The following is a 1,048-nucleotide window of genomic DNA, read 5'->3' on the forward strand; positions in this document are numbered from 1 at the left end:
TGACGCTGTGGGAACTGGCTGCGACAATCCATCTTATTTAAAATAAATAAAGGAGTGAAAGAACGCAGCCCTGAGGGGAACCGGTAGAGGACAGAATGACATCAGAGAGAACCCCGTTGATCCTCAGCCGCTGACACTGAACAGTTAAAAAGTCCACATGAGGCCAGAGTCAAGACCATAAAAACATTGTAATTGATCTGCTGAAACCTAGAGCTGAATGCAGTTAAAAGCAGATGAAAAGTCAATAAAAACAATCTTACAAATGTTTTTGTACCTTCGAGATGTCCAAAATTCATGTTTCAAAGAGTTCCTGTTGAGTCTTCTACTCCTCTACGGGAATGATATGCAAACTGAAGTGGGTCCTAATGATCTTCAGCATTTGACAAAACGATCTCCCGAACCAGTTTTTCAAATGACTTCATTACTAATGAAGTTAGGGGAACAGGCCTCAAGTTGGTCAGTGACTGAGCAGACTTGGATTTTGGAAATGAAACAATAACAGGCTCTTTTCAAACTGTTAACAACGGTGTACCACAAGGCTCAGTCTTAGGACCCACCCTCTTCACAATCTACATATATAATGTAGGTCAAATCATCCCTGATGCATCATTACACTTCTATGCTGATGACTCAGTTGTTTATTGTCGATTTAAAACAGTTGCTAAGGCTTTCCAGCTTTTAAACTCTGCTTTAGATTTCATCCAGTCAGATCTGTTCCGTCTCAAACTGGTGCTAAATGCAGATAAAACCAAAGGGATGTTGTTTTCAAACAGGAAGTCGGTTCCAGCAGCCCTTCCTTCTATTTTATCTTCTGATCATGTTCCTATTGAGTTTGTCGATTCCTACGAATACTTGGGTACCTAGGTCGACTCGCATCTCTCCTTTAAGCTCCATGTGAAAAACTTGGTAAAGAAACTGAAAGTTAAACTTTTTTTTTTTTTTTCAGAAACAGATCCTGTCTAACCCTGAATGTTAGGAAACACCTTGTATCTGTGACTTTCCTTCCCTCCATTGATTACGGTGACATTATTTACATGAACGCTCCTAC

The sequence above is a fragment of the Nematolebias whitei genome, chromosome 6 (genome assembly GCF_014905685.2).
Source record: "Nematolebias whitei isolate Nwh7 chromosome 6, NemWhi1, whole genome shotgun sequence".
Taxonomy (NCBI): domain Eukaryota; kingdom Metazoa; phylum Chordata; class Actinopteri; order Cyprinodontiformes; family Rivulidae; genus Nematolebias; species Nematolebias whitei.